Source organism: Leiobunum rupestre, chromosome 4 (assembly GCF_980474605.1).
Source record: "Leiobunum rupestre chromosome 4, qqLeiRupe1.1.hap1, whole genome shotgun sequence".
NCBI lineage: Eukaryota > Metazoa > Arthropoda > Arachnida > Opiliones > Sclerosomatidae > Leiobunum > Leiobunum rupestre.
Window position 1 is genome coordinate 72,692,245 of NC_143387.1, and position 13,674 is coordinate 72,705,918.

Sequence of the window (13,674 nt, forward strand, 5' to 3'; positions counted from 1 at the left end):
CTTTTAAAGCCATTAATTCAGGTGACCGGGTTACAACGCGTAGGAGGGTGGTGGCAAGCCCTTTACGCCACGCGAGCCAACAGCTCCCTACACTAACTATTACCTTTAACCTCAACAAGTTTTAATGGAAGGGGAAACCGAAGAACTCGGGGTAGAGCCCCTTAAACCAGTGGGGAGATAACTCGCAAACTCAACGCGGAAGGAGTTGATCCGAGTTTTCACCCAGTGCAACAAGCTAGGATCGAACCCGGATCCACTTACTGCGAGGCAAAAGCGCTAACCTCCCCCCCCCCCCCCCCGATTAGTGATGTATCGTAGCGTCCCGAGTTGCCCGCTATGTGGCTCTATGTAAAGTGAAAAGGCTATTCTCTATATTTTAAATTGTCAGGCGGAGTAATGCAAAAGGGGAATTGTGAGTCCTGATGCTGTGTATGTTTCCGCTGATTTTTCAAAATGAGTTTTTGGAAAAAAATAGTGCAGCGCTATCATACATGAAATACAAATTTTCTAATTAAATTACTAGATGTGGAAAATATGATACTTACGGAATGTAATTGTTACAGTTTACATCGTCAGGCGAAGTTATACTCCCGGTAAATTTACAGCCGTGATGCGGTTTAGCAGAGAAAATAGAAGGCAGAATATGACATAAGGTGAAAAAAAACAATTATGTAACTTAATTCTATTTTGAAGGACCTAAATGGATACTTCTCTCATTAGAGAAATATGATAAACTTCTGATATCATTTTAAATCCGCATTCAGTTTCGGCGATCGGGCAAGGGTAGACCAATTATAAATTCGAGACTGCCGCAGTTAAGTCGGTAAAATACGACGACAAGTCGAACAATTAAGCCTTGGTCGGGGCCCAAGAAAACCGGATTTCCTCCCCCTCCCCGCCCCCCAAATTACGAGGCGTCACCTTTTCCGCGACAGAATTAACAGGGGCCATATACCGAAGGGACACTGGCCATTAACTGGACCATTTGCCCCTCACCGAGAAATTTAGGAACAGCTGAGACATATATAGCCCCCGATATTCAACAGCGGGGTTCGAAACCTAGTTGTACTTTATTTCGGGATGCCAAGTGATCGATTATTAAATACCCGACTTTAAACGGCCAAGGATCATTTAAAAAACGCGCGATTCTCGCCCGAAAGAAGGTGAAATTATCGTAACGACCAATTTTATTATTAACAACTTGTGTTTCCACGCTTGGAACGCGCGTTTCACCATTTCGCGACACTTAACTACCTTGTCAATTTATAGCTAACCTGACACTATCTACGAAGGTACGAGTAACATTTCGACTCGCTGCCAATTTAAATTGAGACGTAATTTAAGGCGAGAATGGTCCTAATAATAGGGGTCTTTGAGGTTCACAAGCGTTAACAAACGTGAGCGGCTTGGGCTTTCTGGACGATTCTTCGAGATAAGTCGCTAGCCCGGCGAAAGCGTACCGACGTTCACGTTCAAATTTCAACTTAACTTCGCAAATACTTCGCGCTTCGGCAATTTAAATTTATTGAAAGTTAATTTTTGGGATGAAAGAGGGCGAGAAAGGCTTACTGACTCCCTCCACCGCCAAAAGAGAACCAAAACGGGGGACGTGGTTCGACGTGATGATACATGTACCCGAAGTATCTATCATATTAAGCTTGTCTTGGGGGGAAAATATAATACATTCTTGGTCGGGTATATGGAGGATGATTTTTGCCGCGAAAATCCGGCAATTCATTAAACATTTTCCAGGTCAATTCAAACGGGGGAATTATTTATTTTTAACAGACAAAAGGTTTGGCTCGACTGCCAGGAAGGATTTCAGGGGCTTAACTGGAAACGCAATAAGTTTCCGTAAAAATCATTAATTTGGGAAGAACGCTGTTTATGTCAGTCCGCTTACAAATATGGGTAAGCGCTTTTTCTATTTGTAATTAAAAGGAATTAGAGTGTCTGGAAGGTTCTCTTTTTACCCCTTATAAATTAATGCACCTCGTTAAAGCGAAGGTTTTCAACATTTTTCAAGTTTTTTAAATATTTCTAAAACGTTAGCCCGAGACACTATTTTATTATCTTTAGACTATTAACAATTAAATCAATAAATCGCTTTATATGACCAAATATTACGGAAACTTCCTAACAATCAAATAATGTTATCAAGGCAAAAATATTATCGACTGAATATTGACAACAGACTAATATTTTTGGAATATTGACGCTAAACTTATTTTATTAACATTTTGGTAAAAACAAAATTTAATTTAATTTTTAACCTCTGTACCGCTAAATACACTAGGTGATTGCTTATCGCCTGTTCTCGGACTAAAAGTGTACTCTTTTTACCCTAAAACGTGTTATTCGCCTGTTCCGGAGATGATAATTACTCTGCCTTTTAAACTATTCGCTCGTTTCGGCTCATTAGGGCTACTCTTTTTACTCCTTCTGAAAAGAAATTGTTGATTTTATAAAATGTCTTTACGCTTGCCCAACTTGTTGAAATGTTGCCCTGGAATAGTTCAGCCAATGCCTAAGAATGAGTTCATAAACTCTTTAGTGGGAGAGTAAACGGATCCACAGCTGAAACGGGGAGGCGACATTTCAACAAGATGGCCAAGGTTATTTTATAAAAAGAACTATTGTAATGAGACAAATTCAGATTTTGTCGTCTGCTAGCCAAAATTTATCCACAGGCAACCATTTTGGAAAAACGTTTTAACTCTGACTCGAACTATTCGCCACCACAGAATCGGAGTAAAATGACGTCATATTATCACTCTTCTTACCCTACTCCGAAATCCCGGAACAAGCGAAAAGAAAGCACCTATTACTTCAGTAATAATGTCTGCTCACGCGCATAGACTCACGTGACATATCTGTTTTGTGAAAAAAGAATATTTTACACTGAAGATGGCGTGGCGCCAGTGATAATCTTTTCCACTTGTCACTTCTGTCCAATAACGGCGCGCGACGCGTGCACGGTGGCAGGTCCCGATTAACACGCGACAAAGAACGGTTACTATGACAACGATCGGGCGTCGCGAGCCGTTACTAAACAGAAGTGAGAATGCCCCAGGTAGTGTTATGTAGAGCCATTTTCAGCGTAATTGGATTAAAAATCTTCCTCGTTCTAGGTGCGTCCACACATGGCTACCGTTTAATTATTTAGATCAACTGGAATACTTATGGGAACGTAATTATAGACTTATGGTGACGCGGCTAGGGGCTCTGGGAGAAGCGAGAAAACGCTAAAATAAAGTTCTTATTTGCTTTAATTCTCTTTGGTAGTTCACAATCGACTCCTAGATGAGAGTTGAGCACCGTGGTGGGTGAAACCATTACACACGTTGGACACGCGGAAAGAGGCGGGCGCATTAAAAGAATAGAGAAGAAGGTGCGAGCGAGGCCAGGGTGTTATGTTCCTGATTCTTTTGTCTGGTGGAGGGGGCGACTCTAATCTGCGTCAGGTCCGGCAGCACCACCCAAGAAATGGTATATTTAGTCCCCCGAACCTCGTGGATATAATCTGAAAAGGAAATTGTACAAAGGGTACGGGGTGGCACTCTCACCGGGCAACGCGTCCTGACTTAAGGCGAAGTGAGAGCCCAGCCCCACCACGCGGAGGCCCTAAGCCTCGGTCAGGTAAAGCGGACGACGCTCTTTCCCCGAGCTTCCTGTAACTAAATAGAAGGTAACGCTGGGGTTTCGCGTCTCCTTGGCTCGGTCTCTCCGGGGTTGGGGCGGGAGGCCTTAATCCATTACATTCGCTTCGGCAGTCGAGCAATTTGATTGCGCCTCTTGCGGTGCTTGAACAATGTAGATTCCGCCATTACCCCCGTTTCCGTTTCCCGCCACTTACAATAGATGGCGCGCCAGCTTACAATCCCTTCGACCCCCGCTCGCTCCACCACCGCCGCAGTTTTCGCTCTTCCCTACCTCAATAATAAGACTATAGAGTAGGCCTGCCGCGTATATCCTATATATTATCGGGAAACGGGGTTGGCCCGGCCACCGTCATATACGCCACCGCATTATAGGGCAGCCTCTTGTGTCCGTATAATTACAGGGTGTTTCGATTTTCTACTATCGACGCCTTTACCTGATTCTATTGTTCCAAAAATGTTCGAGAGAATGACTATGTTGAAACGAGATTTGGCTTTGATCCAGAAGAGACTAAACGAGCCAGCGGCTCCTATTTCCATTAGCTCCTGATTACGTCATCTTGTTTCTATGCCGGGACTATGGAAATCGACAATTGGTGGCTATGTTAAAGTTAGGTTAGGTTACGATAAGGCTAGGTTCGTTTAGGTTGTGTTAGGTTACGATAAGGCTAGGTTCGTTTAGGTTAGGTTAGGTTACGATAAGGCTACGTTATGTTAGGTTAGGTTAAGTTAATATATGGCGAGGTTAGGTTACTATAAGGCTAGGTTAGGTTAGTTTAATTTACGGTTAGGTTAGGTTAGGTTACGATAAGGTTAGGTTATGTTAGGTTTGGTTACCTTAGGTTACTGTAAGGCTAGGTTATTATGTTAGGTTAGTTTTGGTTACTGTAAGGCTAGATTTGGTTAGGTTACGATAAGGCTAGATTTGGCTAGGTTACGATTAGGCTAGATTTGGTTAGGTTAAGATAAGGCTAGGATAGGTTAGGTTAAAATTAGGTCAGGTTAAATATGGTAAATCTACTGAGGTCTTTTGGTTTAAAAATTACTTTGATTTTGCACAATGAAAATATGGACTCAATTACCAGCAATGCACCTCATGAATTGAAGTACACGAGGGTGACGTTTTTCCTTCCCCCCTCTCTTGCGCGTGGGAAACCTAAACCATGAGGCCCACGGATAGTCTCTATATAGTGAAAATAAATACACTTTTGATTGTTTTACGAGCAAATAAATTTTTTACTGGGTGTTTGGTATCGTTTTCTACAACCACTACTCGGAAAAAAATTATCTAAAAGATTTAAGATCGTGGTGGGTTTTTGAGTCAATGCGGAATCACTCCAGAGTACAATGGAATCAATGTGGAATAAACAAGATTAGTCTTACGAACTCGACTCACCGAAATAAAATAAAATTCTTACCCTTCTTGTAAGAAACGCCAAGAACTCTTTTTAACCTTAACAACTATAGATCACCACGCTAGATATTCTTATAACCTCAAACCACAGCAAATTATCTTAACAACTTGACGCGACGCCCAAATATAGAAATTCTTGCCAGAAACGCCGGGAAGTGTTATTTCATTTAGCAAATAATCACACCACCCAAATACAGAAATACTTACCATTCTTGGAAGAAACGCTACGAATGTTTTATCTTACCAACCGAAAGCACCCCAAAAATATAATACTTAACCATTCCCGCAAGAAACACCACGAATTTCTATTTCTCATACCAACAAAACTCACCACTCAACTATAAAAATGCTTTACACTCTTTTCAGAAACGTCAAGCTGTTTTTCCTTATCAACTAGACGCTTCGCAAAAATATTGATATTCTTACCATTCTTATAAGAAACTCCAGGAAATCCTATTTTCAGTTACGAAAAAGTGGTCCCACATTCTCGATCCTAGCAAATTCCATCAACTTGTACCTGTTATAGATCAAGCATAGGTATCTTCGTAGGGGGGTGGATAGGGTTAGGGGCTAAGTCCCCAGCAGCGGGGGTCGAAGGGGCGGGGGAGACGGCGCTCGATTCCGATTACGGGGAGATTAGGCCGAGCTGCAATAATCTGTTAATGTCCTTTTCCAGTATTCCGTAGACGAGGTGTCCCCACCCCGCGGGGGGATTTACCCCCGGGGGTTATACACTCTTAATAGAAATATACGCGGGTTCCCCAGCTTAATTCTTTTCATCTCGCCCCAATCTTTTGTTTCGCTAGTTTCCGCCAATGCTGGCAGCCCCGCGCCAATCGCGATCAAAGAATCGAAATCCAGCTCAGCGTTGCCATCTACCCAGAATCAAAGACAATTATCGATTTTCGAAACAAAAACCTATTATCGTACGTCTGGAAAATTGCGGTAAGACAAAGAATGAATTCTGGTATCACAGTATTTAAAGTCTCCGCTGCTTGGTTTTGCGCTTGTTGCAGCCTACTTCCAGGGGCTAGTAGGCCACACTTTGCAGCTCTCTGGCTCTCTTTTAACTCATCGTAGGAAAATGGGGTAAAACAGACATACTTCTCAACTCACCCCCTACAACTCCTTCAAATTGTTGCCTAACCTTTTGATGTGAAAATATAATTTTTAATAAGGCTTAAAGGCAATAAATCTTCACTAAAACAAAAATATTACGGTAGAAATCATACGCTCAGGTCGACAGCGTTGAAATTAGTTTACGCTCTAAAAATGCTCGGCATCTACGATAATTATCGAACGACTGGCAACGCTGAACAGACTGCTGCCAATGGTCGGATTGGAGATTCAGAAAACGTAGACATCGGCGTGGGGGTGGAGGAGGGGTGGATCGGGGGTAAGTCCAATAACGGCCAAGCTAAGGCGAAAGAGAAGGCCAACATCCTCCTCTTTGGGGCCAAGTGTCGCGACTGGAATAATAATAACTTTGGCCTAACTGCGAAAGCGCTAGCCCGTTATCTACAATGGCGGAAATGCAAACGCGGGAAATGGATGACGGCCTTGTAGTTTCCCAGAACAAGAATGTATTTATTTATTCTTAGGGATGATGATTGTGTCGAGAGGGGGGAGGAAAGACGTAACCGGCGTGTGTTTAAGGGAGCCAATGAGATGCCACGACTATTTGATGGACGTTTAAGAGGAGAAGCATCTGTCAGATCTTGAGGTGAATTCATGAAAGAATTCTAAATATACATTATCCCTTGGTATAAATACAAAATTCTTGTTTATGGTTCAGGAGAATGCCTGTGCAGTGACCATCGGCGGGTTTCTTGGTCAAGTTTTCCCCCGTTACAGATGGAACGAAAATATATACCTATTACAGGGAAAACAGGGAAATCAAGGAAAAGTCAGGGAAAGGCCAGGGAATTTTAAGAATTAGTAAATAGACAGAGAAAAGTTAGGGAATTCAGTTTAATCTTGACACTTTTTCAGGTAATTTTACTCTATAGAATTATGACAATATTATTATTTCGATCTTTGAAAGGTTTTTTAACGTTGAAATAACTTTTGTACTGAAATATAAATTGATTAAATTTATTAATTTCTGATAAATGTAAATGTTGAAAACTGTTTAATTTTGGCCTTAAAAATCAGGAAAAAAAATCTTAGAATGGTCAGGGAAAACAGGGAATTTGAATCTGAAAATACTATGGTAATCCTGTCTTAATAAATAATCATAATAGTGATTGTGCTAAATGTCGCCCTTTTGAGAAAAAAAAGCTTGAGCAGCAACAGTTCTAATTTTGGTTGATTATTAATAGGTATAATACCAACCAAATCCCTGAGAAAAACATTGCCTACCTTATTTTTCTTAGTATTTCTAAAATCGTTGTATAGGTAAAGTAAACTATACGAAGAAAGTTTTTTTAAATATAGTAATGTAATAGTTTTAATATTTACACCATCAATGATATATCGTTATTTCACTGTATAAAAATGGTTTGTCTAAAAATGTAACCTAGAAATAAGTAGGGTTTCACACATGTACACTTAATTAATATTAGTCAAGCCATCGTTGCTTGGTGCTCCAAAGAGGAAAGCACGCTAGCAGTGTCGTCACTCATGGTTTGTACAAAATTCAATACAGAATATAATAAGTCACGATCATTCAAGACAATAACTCGACGTTTAATTCGGTTTGAATGCTGATTTTGGTCTATGAACTCGAATTAAACAGAAAATTTAAACGGGCCTTGGTACTTAGATCCCCTCATGGCCAAATTTGTTACTACATGAAACATGGTTTTACTGGCCTATAGATTTTGTTTCGCATCATTTTGGATAAACCTTGAAGTAATCAGGTTCGCGTCTATGGCCGCCCTGGGGAGACGCAAATTCGCAAATGTCCTTTGATGAGCTATAATAAAGGTATGCAGATTTCCCTTCCTTAGAAACATGTCTGCGGGCGCCCATGGGTACGTCCAGTCGTTTGAATTTGGCCCTCTACTGAGAACAAAGCTACGGGCCTGCAAAACCGGTTGGCGAATTTAGACGGTAATGCGGGAACATAAAGGCGCCGTGTTTTATATCAAATTAAAAGAACAATTAGGTTAATCGAAAGATATGTTTAAAATTATCTTAGAAAGCAACTACCCGTGTAAAATAGATTTCCCCGAGGTCGAAAAATGACCACTGGGGAGCAATCCGACTTTATTAAATTAAGGTCGCCCCAGACAAAATATATCTATCTATAATCTGGACTTTTAACAAAACATATGGCCCCTCACCTTTTGGCCCGTCACAAAAACAACAAAGAATGGAGCCGGGACGGAAGATCAAAGTCTCTACGGCGTAATATGAATAAGGAAGAGACCTTCTAATTAATGAGCCAGTACCTTTAAGAAGAAAAAATGTCTGGCACCGAGCAGACTATCAATTATACGACGAACCGAGAAAGTCTTTTAGAAGATAAAAGTTTCCCGGAGTTGCTGAAGCAGGAGGCTCCAAGTATATTAGGCCCCGAATTGAGATCGCGCTCGTGTATTACATAAGCCTTAAGGACTCCTTAACTGATGGTTCAAACTCGAGAAGCAGGTAGGATTATAACATTTTGAGAACTTTGTGTCTAAACAGCGACAAAGGTCAGATCACGCTTGGAAAATTACATTACTACTTACATTCAACGGGACCAGAAATTCTAGAAACGCGGATAATTTTTTTGAGTAAAAGTCGAGTGACATGACATCTGTTATCAGTCTCTATAAGCTTCGGAGGTTCTTCGTAAATTAATATTTTGTTAAAATATTAAATTTTTACGAATTATTACGAGTAATAATATTTAAAAGGCACCTTAATAGTTTACATTAAAGGACAAAAGATAGCACCACCAAAATTTGTGTGTTGTTTTAAGGTGTGGCGGTACGGATTTATTTTAAATATTAAATATTTAATGCATTATTACAAACAAGAGCTTTGAAGGTTCTTATTAAATTCATATTTAGTTAAAATATGAAATATTTTACAAAATATTAAGAAAAAAGTATATTAATGGACAAATGATGGCGCCACCCAAATGTACCCATTGTCAATGGGGGATGAATATTTTTATTCCAGACTCTGTGTATTAATTTTTATTTTTTTCTTACGTTTGGACGCCATTTATTAATTTTCCGTATTAGTTAATGTTATCTCGTTTGGAGTCTGAATTTGAGCTGGCGCTGGGGTAGAATCTCAAATGGCAGAAAACATTTATTTTTGAAGTTTGTGCCAAAACCTGAAACGTTAACAGAAATTAATTTTATTTTTCGTTGATGGTGACAGCTTTACGCCGATTAATAAAGCAGATGTCGCCAGATGTAATAGTTTCAAAAAGTTAGTATAGTATGTATTTCGAACCAGCAATATTATTCTAAACATATTTTGTAAAATGCAGGTACGTGTTTCAAGCGAATAACATGAGCAGGATAGTGATCCTTTCAGAATCATTCTGTAATAGGAAGTGGGAAGCTCGTGGACATTTTGAAGGGGCTTCATACATTTGAATTAACGCCCCTTTTTAATAGCCGAACGAAAATTATTGACTCGAATGTAATATATTGCTAATAATTTAAATCAATAACGTATTCAGTTTAACAGAGAACATGCCAGGGCAACCTTGGTTACGAAAATCAGTTGGGAATCGATGAACAGTTTATTTTCTGTCACTGGTGTTTTAAAATATGGCGGCCAAATCTACTAGCAACGCGTGTGACGTCACGCTGATGGACATCAAATGGGTGAACGTTTACACGCGCAAAGGCGGAGGGGCGTGGTTTTTCTTCCGGGAATCACGAGAAGAACACGGTGCTGCCTAATTATTATCTGTTAACTTGAATAAATTCCTGTTAAAAAAAGAAAATGTACTTGGAAATCATGTTTTCAAATTTTAAATTATTAAATTTGGAAGCGATCGAGTTTTTTACTAGACTATAGAAAAATAATTGGCACAAAATCTGCGTGACATAATTAAAATAGTTATCGCGACAGAGATGATTAGATTTTGGTGCCAAGCGGTGCAAATTGAGGTGGTCTTTTTGTAACAAAATCGGATTGGGTAGTGTATTCAGTTTTATTTTTGCATCGCCCAATATTAAAAAAAAATCGTCCGACTGCCCAAACCTAATTGTAAAAATATATCGTCAAAACCATCCCAAATTCAAACAAAAACGTTTAAACCACCCAAAAAAAAAGCTCTACACCACCATAAATTTCCTAAATAAATGGCCAAAAAAAATAGAAAAAAGTTTGTTAATGCTAAGCTTAAAGGCCTAGGTTTTCTTATGCCTGTCCCCCTTTAAATTAGGCCAACATGTTCAGCGGTTGGCCAACCACCAGGGTATTTGTACTCCGCTAAGTTAATTTAAAGGGGGACAGGCAGAAAAAAGCTAGCCTTTAACATATAATTTTTATATTCCTTAAGATTCAACTAAATGCAATGAATTATTACATTTCTTAGACCATAAACTCTAAATCTGATAATTAGCTTTATATTAAAACTGGAGGGGCTCAAAATCTCATTGTCTTCCTGTACAAACTTGCTTATTATCAGGTGTACAAATTATTTAAGAGAAATAACCCTAAATTGAATACTTAGTTTAACGATGACCTAACAATTTAAGGACGCTGTTTAATGAATTTCCGGGTAATTTGGATAGTTGCGTGTATTATTTGACTTGCAAATTGCAACGGTTTTGATAATTATCATTTCTGTTCCAAAGCAGTAATAATTAAGCACCGATTCTAAATTACGAAAATACACTTTGATTGTTACCATGGATACTCCCCTAAATATATGTACTTTTATAAAAGTATTCGGTTAAGAAAAATGGTAAAATAAAAAACGTCGAATTTACAGAATTAAACCGTTCATTATTTTACAACCTCTACTGTTGAACTCACGTATTAGTACTTGTGATATGTGAATCATATTTTTGGGCACGTGGAAATCAATCATGAAGAAGTCAGGCCATCCGATGGTACTGTTGGATGATATTAATGTCGACATGAATAATTCAGATGAAATACCCAGTGGCGGCCTAAGGGGGGGCTTGGGGGGGGGGGTGGTCCGCCCGGATACCAGGGCAGCAGGGGGTGCCATCGGAGAAGCTCGAGGGGGGGGGGGGTGCAAATCCGAACGATTAAACTTGAAGAAGACGGACCCGCGAAAACTTCTGCACAGTCCTGGGGGGTGTCACAAAACACTGCCGCCGCCCCGGGAACCCAGCCTTCTTAAGCCGCCACTGGAACTACCACCCGGTTCCCAAGACTTGAACATTATTAGAGGCACGTTTGACCTCGCTCTAGCTTGGCCAGTTCCAGGCTTAAGCTTACATAGCCTATTGGTTAATCTGCCAAATGCACGTATTAAACAATAATGTATAATTGATACTAGCTATTCACCGGTAATGGTAAATTTTAAATTAATCTATTTTAACGTTTACAATTTTATTTAATTTTTGTATTAACGTAGAGAAACAAAGTTAAACCGTTAATTTAACAGTTAAAAATTTTAAATGTGGCTTAACCGTTAGTTTAACCGTAAAAATTTTAAATGTGGCTTAACCGTTAGTTTAACCGTAAAAATTTTAAATGTGGCTTAACCGTTAGTTTAACCGTAAAAATTTTAAATGTGGCTTAACCGTTAGTTTAACCGTAAAAATTTTAAATGTGGCTTAACCGTTAGTTTAACCGTAAAAATTTTAAATGTGGCTTAACCGTTAGTTTAACCGTAAAAATTTTAAATGTGGCTTAACCGTTAGTTTAACCGTAAAAATTTTAAATGTGGCTTAACCGTTAGTTTAACCGTAAAAATTTTAAATGTGGCTTAACCGTTAATTTAAGTATCAACTTTCCGTTAAATAAAAAGCTATAGTTTGACCGTTGATTTTACGGCGATATTTGAAACGTGCATATATCTGTAAATTTTACAGTGATATTACATTTCAATTATGGTAATTTCTTAGACTATACTAAATTTATAATATCAAACTTTTAATAAACAAGTGAGCTTTGGTTAAAACCCCCTTGGCCGTAGCTTTGATAATTTTAAATTTTAATCCCCTCTGTAGACACGTATACAAATAAATTAAAATTCTAAATAAAACATAAAATATCCTAAATCGTAACGTAAGCAACTGCCACACTAAAGCGTATAAAACCCAGTTTAAATCGGTTTGAATGTTTTAGTCAGTAAAATTGGACGAAACTGACCAATTAAGTGGGTTTCAAGCTATGGAATAAATAAGTGTGTGATAAAATGGCAGAAGACGTTTTAATTTAAATGTTTGAACAGATATATTTAATAAAATTAATTTAAAACTCGCATTCCAGGCGTATACAAGCAAAAGTACTCTTGATTATAAGTTAACCAAACATACTAGTTCTTCCTACAGCCTAATTATCAGGATATTCGGGTCGTTATTCGCCGATCTCTGAAAATTTTCAGTTAGCCAGATTAAGTTAATCTTTTATGCTCCCCTGACGCAGCTGATTTGAAATTAATTGAGACTGATACAATGTCTCAAGTAACCGATCGGATCTAATCTGCTATAATGCATCTCACCAGATTCAGTTAGCTGAACAGGAATATTAATTATACGATTAGTATGTGTATAATATTGAGGAAAGTAAATCAAAACAAGTTGGCAAGCCAAAATATACCTCTCCTCGGTAGAATTGTCCCTAGTGGTATTAATTTCTCGAGATAACCCTTAAAGATATATCTCCGCAATTTAGAGTTATTTGTTAAAAATATTAACCCATTTCTATCCCGCCCGGTATAAAATTTTAATTATAATTAAAATAATTGAGACGAAACGACCAATTTTAATTTATTCAGAATATCATAAGTTAAGTAGTTACAACAGTACGTTAGACGTACTATAACAATGCACAATTGAATTAAACCCTTTTACAGAACAAGTTTATCAGTTAAATATAATACGACGCAAATTTTAATGAAAGAAATATCTACAGAGGCTTTTTGGAATTACTCGCTTACGAAATACTTGCCGCATCTTTAACGCTCATTTTATTTCAACACTCGCCCTTGATGAAGATACCGTAGATATCTGGTAGTGGACGACTCGTTCACTTCCTGTTGACGTTGTGACGCATACCACATGAAAAAGACCAATGCCGTCCAATTTCCAATATCATATAATGACTCGCACACCCAAGAAATCATTGACTGCGTTAGAAATCGTAGATATCCAAATATCCACACCAAATGTATTTACAAGAAGCAAAAACCTTACCATCAACAAAGCACAGAGAGCCACTTGACTAACCGCCAGCTTTTAAAGCAATTAACGTTAAATTATCTCCTTTGAATTAACAGAACTATATATAGGTCGTTAAGAAAGTGGACTACCCACAGGGTCTACCCTTTAACCCTCTAATCTCGGCTGACTGCGCTAAAACAAGATTTAACCTTTAAAAAATACCAGATTAGGCCTTCATAAATTCATTAATAAAAAAAGACTTTATTACCTATTATGCTTACGATGCCTGTCTTAATTTCAGTGAATCTAAGCAGCTATCGGTGGTTCTGTGGTAGAGCGC

At 38.6% G+C, this 13,674-nt stretch overlaps 1 protein-coding gene across 1 annotated transcript in view; it reads left to right on the plus strand.

Annotated features, from left to right (window-relative positions):
* The window catches only part of LOC149948978 (uncharacterized), a 134,550-nt gene that overhangs the window by 47,628 nt on the left and 73,248 nt on the right, over positions 1–13,674 (plus strand). The window lies entirely within an intron of this gene.